Here is a 14,383-nt window from a genome sequence, read left to right as displayed (position 1 = left end):
ACCATGAATATCCCACCAAACGGACAGCATAACTTTTTTCGGGTGAGGCTCTGTTTTTGGTGCCTCTATTCCTTTTTCGTTTGGAGCTAGCCACTGACGTTTGCGTGTGTGATTTATATATAAGACCCATTTTTCATCTCCAGTGATAATATGGTCCAACCAGTTGAATGTGCGGCGAAAAGACAGAAGTTGTATGCAGATATCGGCACGGCGGTTTAGTTGATCTCTATCAAGTTCATGCGGTATCCAAACACTGTATTTGTAGTTTTTCCCAACTCGTGTAAATGTGTTTCTATGGTGACATGAGAGCAGCCTAACTCGGTAGCAAGAGTACGACTCGTTAGCCTCGGATCTCCTTCAATTAAGGTTTTTAATTTGGCTACATCAATCTTCACCGGTCGACCAGACTTAGGTTGATCTGATAATGAAAAGTCGCCACTACGAAACCGCTGGAACCATCGTTTCGCCGTGGCCTCAGACACAACTTCAGGAGCAACACGCTGACATATATTACGCACTGCTTCGGCGGCTGAATGGCCAGACTGAAATTCATATAGTAAGCAATGCCTTACATGCACTTTTAATTCGTCCATTTTCTTCCTTATATTAGCTCGGCGACAGCTAGTGAATGACTGACGAGAAACTGTGCGACTCGCCCTTTATATACTTTCGACCATAGAAGATCTCTAGAACTCTCTCAAAAATTTTATGTGGAATTCAATCGATCGCTCATTACTTTCTTACCAACCCAATATTTATAATAACTAAGAAAATTTCAAATAAATAGTAGTTGAAACAAAATTACTCGAAACAATTTTACTCGAACTAAACTTTCGATGATTTGTTGTCGATGAAATGATATTCGATGAAAAGTTTGTCGGCGAAACAAGGGTACACCCAGAGGGGGGCCTGTAACAAAGGCGAAGAATTGAACTGTAGGCTATTCTCCTTATACTGATCAACATTTGTTCAGTGACTTTTAAAAATTATAAAGTCTTTAAATTTTTAATTTTTCATACAAAATAAATATTAGCTTCAATGTACGCCATTATTGTTGTCATTGACGTTGTTTGTCACACTTTAGACTTAACAGTATTCGCAATACATTACCTCTTAGAAAAAACTTTCAAAGGTGATAAAAATCAAAATACAAGTTATTTTTAAAAGTCGCCGAACAAATGTTGATCAGTATAAGGAGAATAGCCTAGAGTTCAATTATTCGCCTTTGTTACAGGCCCCACTCTGTATAACCGGTGGACACTATTTAATAATGCAAACATTGTAAAACATGGAAAAATGGACCAGTTACATTTGCCCCCCAGTCGAGACTTGCCCCGCTGTACGTTATTATAAATTGAATGTAAGTCAACAAGTACTAATACTAGACCAAAGATCTTCAATTGTTCAGACAGGCTAGCGTGGTCGCGTGATAAACGATAAAACGTCAGGCCATCTTTTTCGCACTATTTGTTGACGATTCGAATAGGACGGCCTGACGTTTTATCGTTTATCACGGGACCGTGCCACACCGTGCTATCAACAGTGTGCGTAGCCGAATGCACAAACGCTCACGAAACGCTCACGATAATATCTCTTTCGTAGCTATCTATCTCTATCGCTCTTGCGTATTGGCGCGACAAAGCCAGACTACCTTTCTGCGGCGTTTAGATTTCGTTTCGCGTCGCAGAAATGCCATTCGGCTACGGGGCCTGATATTTAGTGCGCTCTCTCATTGCATCTAATCACGGGGCAGCATAATTTCCATATAAAATGATAGAGGTCTTTGATAAAGTTCCTTAACACTTATTTGAATTCCTTTGACTCAAAGTAGCTACAGTCAAAGTAACGATTGTGTAGAACTATTAGACTGACAGGTCAATCAACTCTGATTTTCGAACTACCAAATGATAGCCAGCCATAAAGCATTTATTATTTAATTTATTTAGTTTCACTCCTATGCTCCTTCAATTAATTAATGTACCTATAGTTATGTATTAGTGTAATGATATTGATATACATTATAAGGACTGTATCGTTAATTATAGGGACACAACAAACCTCGTCTAAATGTTGACATGTGCATAATTTTGTAGTATTATGGTCCGAGAGTATGATCTGAAGGTATTGGTAAGTACTATTTGATATAAGAAGGTCTGATATTTTTTTTATTTTAGGGACTTTATGGTACTTTCATTAAGGTCTAGCAAATACATTTCGGACAACCCCTAATCTGGCTTAATTTGAGAATATCTCAAAGACTTTTTGTACGATTTCGACAAACAAAGGTTAATATGCTGCCAAAATATTTTTTTCTCAAACATGCAATGAAATATTGTCTTTACGTTCCTTAAAATGGGCTGGGAAGTATCGCTTTTTGGGCGCAACAACTAGAGAGGACTGTAAAGGGATTTCATATTATTTTTCAGGCCTAGGCCTGCAAAGTAACTTTTTTTTATAAAATATTGTCCTTTAGAGCATTTTTTTTAATTTCATTGTATGTTTGAGAAAAGCACTATACATGCCTCGGCGTGAAAACGGATTCCCGGCCTCGTATCCCTATCCGGCCTCGCTCGCACGCTCGCTCGGCCGTATATACCCACTTGGCCGGAAATCCTCATTTTCCCGGCCTCTGATGTAATGTACTATTTTAAGAGTCCTCTTCATGGTTGTTCAATTGGGTACTTGCAGAATAAATGCGGTGAATTTATATAATTAAAAAAACGCATTTTTGAGCAACGTTCCGGTTTGCCGTAAATTTTTGATACAAGCAGGATGAGAGAAATAGATAAAAAAAATTAGGCATAGGCCAATGTCTAATAGACATTCATGGTGTTTGAACAGTGCCTAAACCAGATCGATATAAACAGTGTATGATAGTTAAATTCGACATCAAAGTCGGAGTTAGCGTAAGCACCATGCCACATTCTCTAAATGGCCGCCATACACAGATCATGAACTTTATTTTTTTTAAATAACAGTGGCTAGACTATGTCTAGATATTCTGCTTTGTGGATTATGTGTCGATGAGGTTCGCACTGTACAATTTTTTTTCGCAATTGTGTCGTCTTGTACGCACTTTGTGAATTTTCTAGTAGCATTTGTCCGAAATCGTAATTGGTACTAGGGAGGATTAAGTCAATGCTGTCTAAACCACATGCTTTACGTCGAGTTTCTAGGACAAAATGCGTACCTTATTATGTGCCTTATTAAGCCCATGTCTTCTTATAAGAAAAAAATATAATAGCAAATAAATACGGCTACTCAAAGTTGTCTCCATATTTAACGATACAGTCTTAGGTTATTAAAGTGTAGAAAACAAACCACGTAGGATTTATTTATTTTGTAACTATTTACTAACAATAATGACCTCAGTTGACCCCTAATACCTATAACCCATACTAACATATTTCATTAGGTACGAAAGGGCATTTTCACGAAAAAAGATTCAAAAAAATTTTTTTTTCTAATATAGGTAAATTTAATGTTTTACCTACTCAGAATCACGAGCCCTTTCGTTCCTACTAGGCAGAAAAAAGCGTCCTAAATTATTTTTTTCCACTTCGTTACTATTTTCCAAACACTTTGTACAGCGGTTACAAAGTGGAAAGTATGAAAAATAATAGAACATTTTGGGACCATATATTTTTGTCCCTTGTTTTTTGTCCTTGATCGAAAGGGCTCGTTATTCTGCGTACGAAAAACATAAAATTTACCTACATTAGAAAAAATATTTTTGGTGATTGTTCTCGCGAAAATGCCCAAAAAGCGCTACAATATATTTATTTCTGACTGTAGGTATGTACTTATATACACACCTGTTATTATCTCTAACATTCACAGTTTCGTAGTAAACGAGCCCATTTCCATAAATTGTGGTGTTTCGGCACAGCTGACGAAAAAACCGCACTTTCAATGGAAGTCAAGATAATTATTTTGGTCGTAAATTAGACCCGCATGCCGCATCTACCTACGATTGTCTAGCTGTACACAATACAGTACATTTACCATGAGTTTTCATGTTATAGAATCGCTGATATATTTAATCGTTTAACCCGGCACAGGTCCCGTAGCCGAATGGCATTTTTACGACGCGAAACGAAAACGATACGCAGCGAAAGGTAGTCTGGCTCTTTCGCGCGAATATGCAAGAGCGATAGAGAACAGATAGATATCTACGAGCGCTTCGTTCGTTCGTTTCGTGAGCGTTTGTACATTCGGGAACGCACGCAGGCATCTTCTGAAATCATCTGTGTAAAAAAAAAAAATCTTCTGGGCGAGCTCACTCAATCGTAGGCCACGTCTTTTGTCTGTGGCTAAGAGTACCTACTTAAGCCATTTATAAAAAAAAGTTAGTGCGTTTTTACATTATCCGATCCGACATCGAATATAGAACCGATATCTATCCTACATCTGAGGCGATATCGGATCGGATAATGTGAAAATGCTCTTACCCAATCGAAAATGTCATGAACCTATGTAAAATGTATGTGATTATTTGTACTACAGTGTAGCCCAAAATTACGTTGACAAAGAATAAGTAGTGAAATGTTGAAATAAACCAAAATATCGAAGTTAGCGAAAATATTTTTGGGCCTATATATATTGTATAATTCTACATTCACCATGGATATTTCAACAGTACCGTTACCATGGGCTGCCCAAGTGAGAGCCGTATTACTTTACTCAGAAAGTAAGTGAGTTTACGTTTGTTTACAATATATTGTGCCTAACTTCACGCCAAAGAAGCTGCTTCTATCCCTTTCTAAGTTTATCAATAAACGGAGAAAGAACTATAGGCGAATGCTACGCCTCTGGTGTTTACGCGATGGAACTAAAATCATATGTAAATGTAATTTACCTATCGAAATCTGTCAATATAGGGTCTACTGCAAATTTCGAAACATACGCACTGAGGGATTCTTCCTCTTTCACTTTATACTGATAAGAGTAAAAGAGACACATGTCCACATGTCGATAACTTCGGTATTCGGTAGTACGCCTCAAACCATAGGCAAAGTCATTCTGACGTGACATTTCTGTCAAGTTATACAAAAATCACACGGAATTTTCACAATTATATTTGCAGTTTTAAATAAAATTATTTATTTATTTATGTTATGGAGAACCAACAGCTATAAAACTAGCAGTATACAACAAGATATGATTCAGAAAGCCAATTACAGGATCTCACAGATAGACTAACATATTGCATTAATTTATAATATTACGTGAAATTCAAGATTAGCTAAAATTGAATAAAAAGATAAACCAGTGAACAAATCAAATAAGGTAATGAGTTATTTTTGGCCATCATATTGTACTATTTACAATTGAGATGATTATAATGCTCAAAGCAGTTTTTGGTTTCAGAAAGATGACGGAAGCTATGATTGAAATCAATATTTCCGAACAAACCCGTATGGTATTCAGTCAACATGGAAGATGGTTCAATTGATATTAATACTGTGGCACTCTGGCAGTTAAGCTACTCAAAACCTTAGGGCAGCAGAGGGGAGCAGTACCAATTTATAGGTGTTTTTGTTCCGCGATGCACTTAATGGTATTATTGGCCATGATCATCACAGGTGTATGTATAGAAGTGCTCCAATAAAGGAAAAAACCTCAACTCCAAAAAATAATACTGTTACTAAAATAAAGTATTTCATTAATTGACTTTGTTTATTTGTGATGTTCTTGAGTAGTAAAGAAATACAAATATTTTTTACAGAAAAAGGGTACATAGCATCTTATATAGAATTAGCTTTTGCCCGCGGTTTCGCTCGCGTACTAAAATAATTCTTATTCAAACATATACAAATAATAAAATTTTCATTTGGATCCGTAGGTTTCTATGCAGACGTTTGTCTGCGTTTTTTTCAATTACTCATATTACTATTGTTTTTAAAAAAGAAATGCTTGCAGTGGTTGTACAAATGTTACACAGCAACCACAGCATAGGTAGTAGGTACGAGTAGGTATGTATTCTATATACACTGAGGAAATTACATATTGTACAACAGAACTCACATAGCTCCGTATCTGGGCACTATTGTCGGTGGGTAAAAAGTAGTTTCTCGCATTATCGCTTACAATTACCGATTGCCGACCGATTACCGCTATCCCTATCCCTAACCCTACCCCTATCCCTATTAGGGTTTGTTGGGATTTTCCGCCAAGCAAAGAACCGGGAAATGAACTTGAAGGCTGTAGGCATAGACCCTATAATTTATGAATTTATTATGCACACTATTGGCGCTTTGTAAATAATTTGTAATTGTTCAAAAATACTTCTTTTCATTCATAAAACATTGTATTGTGTAGTTACTAAATAGTCATAAGTTTAGCATTTCAATATGTGCAATATTACTTTTATGATTAACAAAGTAATTGTTATTCCTGTAATTGTTTCTTCTGTTGTATGTTGTATTAAATATTATATGTTTGTGCTGATTGCCAAGTTGCCAATGCTCCCAATAAATTAAAAAAAAAATTAGCTTTGTCAACTTTGACACTAGGACTTAGCTGAAATATCAATCGTTGACGCTGAACCATGGACTTTAAATCTATGCGCTAAACGCCGATCGAAATTCAGTCTAGCTCTGTCATGTCAATACGGAAAAGTGATAGAGATAGCTAAGCTACGATAACGATGTTAATCATAATCGTTTGTGCATTTGGCTACGTGCCCTGCCAAAAAATTAGATACAATTTTTACTTGTTTCAAAATGCTTTTTCTACTCACTTTTGTATCAAATTATAATCTTCATATACACCGCATAATGGCTTATCGCCTTCAAAAGTTCTATACCTTACCTTAGACTTTGTCGTTACCTATGTCGATATCGTTGTAATTGATGTTTGATATGTACGAAAACGCTGAATTTTAGGTTTTTAGTTTTCGTTTCACATCAATTTATTAAATACTTAGCCTGTTACTCAAGAATATTACAAAATAAACAAAGTCACAGAATGAGATACTTTATTTCAGTAATAGAATGATTTTTTTGAAGTTTTTTCCATTGGTTCACTTCTAATATATACCCACGAGATATGGTGTTATGGTGACAACAGGTACAAGTATTGTGCATTGAGGAACTAACATGCCCATGAATTGGTACTGCCTGCTGCTGTAGGTAATCAGTTGATTCTTAACTGCCTCAATCATTATCAATTTGAACAATCTTCTACGTTGGGTTTGCTGAATACCACCATACGGCTGGCATGGAAATATTGTTTTCAATAATATCTTCTTTTTCTGAAAGCAACCAATATAATCATCTCAACTGTAGCTAAACAGTACAAAATGATGAATAAATATAACTCATTACCTTTGTAAAAGTATCAAACACTGGTTTCATCACTGGTTTATCTTTTTATCGAACTACTGACTAACTGCTACATTTAAGCTGTTCTTGAATTTCACGTAATATTATAAATTAATACATATTAGTCATAATTGTATTTAAAATTGCAAATATAATCGAGAAAATGTTGTGGGATTGTTATATAATTTGACAGTAATGACACATCACAGTGAATTGGTGGTTTACTTTTACGCTAGTGACTGTCAATGATTACTCACGTAAAGTATTGAGTTTTCACTAGAGACTGTCAAATAGTTCTGGTTCTATTGACTTCATACAGTTAGAAAGAGAGCGCCTTAGCTGTAAAGTTAGGAACGTACAGCATTCATGCCAATTTCGCAAGGTTTGCAATGTAGACCAATTGTGTAAAGACATTTTTTCCAGATTCTTAAGCTCGATACGTTTTAGCCTACTTACGTAAATTCAACTAACTTAAAACTAGGTACTTATAAATTAAATAAATAAATAAATATTATAGGACATTCTTACACAGACTGACTGAGCCCCACGGTAAGCTCAAGAAGCTTGTATTGTGGGTACTCAGACAACGATATTTATAATATACAAATACAACGATATATATAAGGTCCTTTAAAAAAAAATATATCCTAATTTTAGTAATCAATAAACGGGCTCAGGGCATTTATTTGTGTGATGAGATATTTATTCCTCAGGATATTTTAACGTCTAATAAGTTAGACGAAAGTCATATTAGAGGTGCAGCGTTATATCGTTAATTTTTTTTACTAATATTTGCTTTTGTACCTACTTCTTCTTCAAAGCCAAAGGAAGATACAAAGGAAGATATATAAAGTTCACATTTTAATTTGTAGGACAATCGTGTAAGAACAGCAAAATAATTATACAAACGTTTGTCAACGCATTTTTTGCCACCCTGTAACGCCGTGGCTTGCGTGGGCGACGGTCGCGCGATGGTCGCGCGACGGCGATGCGACGCATATGAAATCAAACCTTATCGATATGGAAGTAGACGATGCCACACGATGCGATGGCGACGGTCGCGCGACCGTCGCCCACGCAAGACACGGCGTAATAAGTAACCGCGTGTGTGTGCAATTTTCCATAATAAATTTGTTATTTACTAAAACCCTTTGAGTTGTACAACAAATAGAAAACAGTGGAATACAAAACTTGAAATAAATACTTCGGCCTTAAAATATAAAAACCAAGCACTGCATTTTGTTGGCTTTTCCGTCTGACTTTAAAACTAGCTATTGAAAATCTAGCAACGACATATGAGTAATAAACAAGTCAGAGTAACCGCTTTATGAAACTCTGGATCATGTAACTTCTAGGCGAGCCGCAGTAATAATAGATAGGAATTTACTCGATTTTCTCAATAGAAGCAGGGTCGGCTCTCTCCGCGATTCTATCGCCGCGCTACAAGTATATGCCTGGTCCGCGAGTTCGCGGCCCATTCACTGGTGACGACCTTCGCGCCGCGCAATAGAATTCAATGTCGGCTACTCGCGTGTGGTCCGTTTGTTATGTAGGTATGAATTTAGATTGGCGGCATTGTGTGAATATCAAAGGTACCTAGTGAGCCTTCTGTACTTGTAGTCTTGTACTATTATGTATTCTGTGATAGAAGTGGTAACGCATTTTGAACGTCATACATTTTTGACCGATAATTTCTTTAACGTTTAAGTATAATTAGGTAATTATCAGGTATTTTTTCGCAAACCAAACATAAGTAAGGAAGCAAGAAAACAAGTGGAAGTACATGCTACAATATTTTGATCTTTTCTGCTTTGCACAAAAGTTTACTGGTAGAGAATGCCTTATGGCATTAAGTTCGCCTATTGTACATTGTATTTTAGAAAAGATTCAATATAAAAATAAACCACATGTCACCCACGTGTCCACGAATACTAGTTTACCCTCTGGGTTGGAAGGTCAGATCAGATGGCCTTAAAACTAGTATCTACGCCAGATCCTGGGATTATTTGACAAAGTGGACACTAGGCTGTCATGAACCATGTCCAAGTGACAGGAAAAGCTAAGAAGAAGAAGATAAGATGTTACTCTGTCTCATTCCTATAGTCTGTAACAGTAAAACCGACGACAACTAAAATGTTTATCCAAGTTGTGAGTTGGCTCAGAGTCAAAACAAGCAACTATCGTGTCTCGAATATTGCTTACCAACTTTCAGGCAAGCCTGAGGTTGTGGTGTGTCAGTCATATCATATGGCTAACGTATGGGGTGGGATTAGACAAAGGTTCTCATGGTAGGTAAGTGATTTATAGACGACCAAGAGGGTGGTAACCCAACCTATGATGCCAATATTTTTGGGTTATAATTAATCCCACAACCGGTCGCTCACAACCAACAACCTTCATTGCTAAGAGTGGTAAAGCCTGCCCAGAAACATGGGCCATTTTTTTCAAAGTTGTCCACCCCACTTTTTTTGGATTTGGATTTTTTTACGTGGTTTCCACTCAGAATCGCGAGCTCTTTCAATTCTAATAGGAGAAAAGAAGTGTCCCAAGGTTTTTCCCATTCCGTTACCATTTTTTCATACATTTTGTATGGCGGTAACGGAATGAAAGGTTTGAAAAAATGTATGGAAATCTTGGGACATTTTTTTTCTCCTATCAGGATCGAAAGAGCTCGCGATTCTGAGTATTAATCGCGTAAAAAATACCCTTGTTCCAAAGTGGGGTAGACAACTTTGAAAAAAATTGCCCACATATGACTATTGTCAAGAGGGCGCTGCCATTCTGATGTATGGGGTGACAGTTTAGTATTGTATGAAAACCAACCCCTTTTGGGAATACAGGCGTGAATTAAAACCGAAATAAATTACACATATGAAAGAAAAAGTGACCAAGGCCTGGGCACTGGAGTGCCTGAGGCTGGAATCGAACCAGCGTACCCTGCAATCGCGGCAGATGCCTATTTTCCGCTCGGCCACCCAGGTCACAGCTGCTGAGGTCGAAATTATCTCTCATATGAGTAATCTATACAAGGACTCGTAGCGCCCTGACTGGGCAAGGACTGGAGGCCTTGGTCACTTTTTCTTTCATATGTGTAATTTATTTCGGTTTTAATTTATATATATAATGGTGTGACTACTGTAAGATAGCACAAGTTAAAATGTTTTCAATAGAATATAATTTGACTTGTGTTAATTAGAATACAGGCGTGAGTTTATGTATGTTTGAAGTAATATTAATTACTTTGTTAGTTTCTAACTAGTTTCGATGTTTAAATTTGTCACCAGCTGACGGAATGCAAATTTTGTACCTTGTTCAAGATAACGATCTGTTTGGATATGAATAACTACCTTCATGTGGTCTCTGCCTCTATGTATAAGGTACATTCACGGACTTTAATAGGCTAGTTTCCTATACTTAAAATATTTTATGCAGTTTTAACTATAAAACTCCCGTGAGACTCATACATATTTAAAAATATTTTAAGCGGGTTACTCACGTATTAAGTCGATATAGCGTTCGACATGTTTCGGTTCAATTTCGAGAACCTTTCTCAAGAGTAGCGACCCCGCCTTTACATGTCGAGAGCGCGACGCATACTGCGCGCACCGAGCAAGCGCCCGCCATGCAGTGCAAGAAAGAAGCCCAGGCCCCGTAGCCGAATGGCATTTCTCCGACGCCAAACGAAAGCGATACGCCGCTGGCTCTGTCGCGCCAATACGCAAGCGCGATAGAGATAGATATCTACTAAGCCCTGGTAGCCTAGCGGTAACTTTAGTTTCGAAGGTCGCGGGTTCGAACCCCATAAACAGACTAGGGATTGTTTTTAAACCAAGGCTGCACGGCTGATATTTAAGCCTTCATTTTGCTTCTTTTTCATATTTTAATGCTTTCCATGTATGGTGTTCATATCTTTATAGGAAAACCTATCAAAGCATCCTTATTTCAAGCGACAAATTGGCACCTTTTGCTTAAGAAAGTCACAAATGTTTGCAACATCATAACGAAAAGTATAATATATTATATGAAAGAGTTATCTAAAACAAAATTTGACTGAAAGAAATCTAAGAAGCGAATAAGAGGAAAGTAAGATGAATATTCAGGCAGCCATTATTCGAGGTGCCAGCCCAATTTAGGATCCAGAAAGTTTCCTGCTTTTTGCTTAAATTCGGGGGGAAATTAATCAGGGACTTTAGGTTTTGTCCTTATACATTTATAGCTACGGGGAGTGAAACCTATTTTATCTGATATAAGAAAACTCAATTTAAGATAAGGTAAGATAATTATTTGCATACCATATTACACATACATGACATGGACCATGATAAGGGTGTAACAGAATAAAAGTCTTAAGGTTAGGTACCTACTATTATTTTTTAAATATATTTACATAATTATATAAGAAACTAAAACTAAACTGAAAAGCTAGCTAATGTCTAAAATAGGCCCTTGAGGCAGGATACCAAGGATACAGGCCACATTTTCTCGCTGTATCGCAAAGCTGATACGTTGTGCGAGGAAGTCGCCAGCTCTTCGGTCACCTATTATTTTTACATTTTATCTACGTTAAGAATATAATGTAAGTAATTATTACAATGAGCGTTCAAAAAAAGAGATGCACTTTTAACAAAAATTAACTATGTATCTGCGCTAAGTCGCTAACTGTGATCTAGTTATTATTTTCTAAAAATGAAGTTGCTTATGCTGAAAAGCCTTTATTATTATTATAAAAGTCAAACCATAATTTATACACAGACCTCTATAGAGAAATATTAGAGAAACTGGGCTATTAATACAAGGTCGTGCATAAATTTAAATATCGGTCGCGGTTCGGATTGAAAAACGATAACATTCAGAAAAATATTCCTTTTAAAGGTTATAAAAATCACGACAATGTTGTCCCAATCGACTATCGAATCTTATTATAACAATTAGGAATGGTTTCGAATCGAACTGGTTTTGATACTTGACGGTTCTGTTGGTTATTGGAGCGAATCTCACTCGTTTTCATTTCATTTGGCATTAGTGTACTCATCATCGTGAATGATCGTCAAGCTCATGACAAAATGAAACCGAAACCGTTATCATTTATTAAATCGATATCTGTTCCTAGATGCTTATCTATCTAAATATATAAAATAAAAGAAGAAACAGACTGACTGACTGTCTGACATATCAACGCACAGCTGAAACCGCTGGTCCTATAGATTCTAAAATTGACACGTAGGTTCTTTATAAGGTATAGAGGAGCACTAAGAAAAGATTTTTCAAAATTCACCTCCTGGAATGGGGGTCCAAAGTTTGTATGGAAAAACAAGATTAGATTAGTACGCGGGCGACGCCGCGGGAAAAAGCTAGTTAAAACATACACTGATAGAAATTTTCATTGTGAATTTGACTAGTTCGACTTGTTGCGGGTTTATCCGTTTGAATCAAAAGTATTAGTAAACGCACTAAATGAGAAATTCCCGTTTAGTTTGTACATTTGGATCACGTCTCCGATTTTGATAAAAATTGGTAGGCTGATAGAGTCCATGATGCTGAGCAAGATCCACTAGGTTTCCCAAAATGTCCTATGTAGTTTGTATAAAACCTTCCTTTTTTGTTACCAAATTTCTATACATTTTCGGTAACAAAAAAGGAAAGTCAATCAGCCTAGGACATTTTGGGAAACCTAATGGATCTTGCTCAGCATCATGGACTCTATCAGCCTACCAATTTTTATCCAAATCGGAGACGTGATCCAAATGTACAAACTTAACGGGAATTGCTGAAATCACAATATTGATGGTACAAGTCGAATTTGTTCGAACAACAAGGTCAAACTTGTTAAAAGATATTTGATTGAATCAGCCAAACATAATTATGTTTAAAACAATATGTGTCATGTTGTTTTTATAAAATCGACTGGTTGATTCAAATATATTGTTGATTCAAATGACAAGTAACTTGTAGAATGTACTAGTTTACACTTAACAAAATCTAACTTTTTGTTTGAATCAAAGAGCACGTAAACGCTATTTGAACCAAAAAACTTGTTGAACGAACATGAAAACTGTTTGTTTTTCTCTCAGTGTAGGTACGCTTAAAAACCGGCCAAGAGCGTGTCGGGCCACGCTCAGTGTAGGGTTCCGTAGTTTTCCGTATTTTTCTCAAAAACTACTGAACCTATCAAGTTCAAAACAATTTTCTTAGAAAGTCTTTATAAAGTTCTACTTTTGTGATTTTTTTCATATTTTTTGAACATATGGTTCAAAAGTTAGAGGGGGGGGACGCACCTTTTTTTTCCTTTAGGAGCAATTATTTCCGAAAATATTAATATTATCAAAAAACGATCTTAGTAAACCCTTATTCATTTTTAAATACCTATCCAACAATATATCACACGTTGGGGTTCGAATGAAAAAAAAATCAGCCCCCACTTTACATGTATGGGGGGTACCCTAATAAAACATTTTTTCCCATTTTTTATTTTTGCATTTTGTCGGCGTGATTGATATACATATTGGTACCAAATTTCAGCTTTCTAGTGCTAACGGTTACTGAGATTATCCGCGGACGGACGGACGGACGGACGGACAGACAGACATGGCGAAACTATAAGGGTTCCTAGTTGACTACGGAACCTAAAAATGCGAATTCACATAAATAAAATCATAAGAGATTTTAAGTTTGAAAACTGCTAGCCTGGTAACCTAATTCACATACATTCAGTAATCTCGCATAACTTGGCGAATTGTCAATGCCCCATTTTTGCGGCTTACTTCCTTTGCCTGCATTTCCTCAGGAAAGCACTGGGGCTTTATTCGATATGAGAAAACTGGAAAAATATAAAATAAAATAATATGAGTGTTTACAAAAAGTCATATTTTTAACCCCCGACGCAAAAACGAAGCGATGTTATAAGTTTGACGTGTCTGTCTGTGTGTTTGTCTATCTGTCTGTCTGTCTGTTTGTGTGTGTGTCTGTCTGTGGCATCGTAGCTCCCGAACGGATGAACCGATTTAGATTCAGTGTTTTTTGTCTGAAAGCTGAGTTAGTCGGGAGTGTTCTTAGCCATG

The 14,383-nt window shown here is 36.6% G+C and overlaps 1 protein-coding gene across 2 annotated transcripts in view; it reads left to right on the top strand.

Moving 5' to 3' along the window:
• The window catches only part of LOC125238479 (thyrotropin-releasing hormone receptor-like), a 172,238-nt gene that overhangs the window by 115,854 nt on the left and 42,001 nt on the right, over positions 1 to 14,383 (top strand). The window lies entirely within an intron of this gene.

The sequence above is a fragment of the Leguminivora glycinivorella genome, chromosome 23 (assembly GCF_023078275.1).
Source record: "Leguminivora glycinivorella isolate SPB_JAAS2020 chromosome 23, LegGlyc_1.1, whole genome shotgun sequence".
Classification (NCBI taxonomy): Eukaryota; Metazoa; Arthropoda; class Insecta; order Lepidoptera; family Tortricidae; genus Leguminivora; species Leguminivora glycinivorella.
The sequence above is the reverse complement of the archived record's forward strand: the minus strand, read 5'-3'. Positions and strand labels throughout refer to the sequence as shown.